The sequence below is a fragment of the Phaethon lepturus genome, unplaced genomic scaffold (assembly GCF_000687285.1).
Source record: "Phaethon lepturus isolate BGI_N335 unplaced genomic scaffold, ASM68728v1 scaffold33732, whole genome shotgun sequence".
NCBI classification, from domain to species: Eukaryota; Metazoa; Chordata; class Aves; order Phaethontiformes; family Phaethontidae; genus Phaethon; species Phaethon lepturus.
The window spans coordinates 1-257 of NW_010526114.1; positions in this window are offsets into that span (position 1 = coordinate 1).

A 257-nucleotide genomic window follows, 5' to 3' on the forward strand; every position below is an offset into this window, starting at 1 on the left:
GTGTGGATACGTGCGCTCAGGGCTGGACTGGAGGAGAAACCTCGTCCCGTTCCCAGCCCGTTCGGGATTGCACTGGGTGACCCAATCCTCTCCTGGCACCCTGCGGCTAAACGCTGTGGGAGCAGACCAGTGGAACCCGGGACTCGCCCAAACCGCCGTACCCCACCGCATCTGTGACCCACTGAGCCCCAGGCAGGCGATGCCGTGGGGCTTCAGGAGGTCTGGGGGCTCTGGCTGGCCTTCCAGGGCGGGGGGCG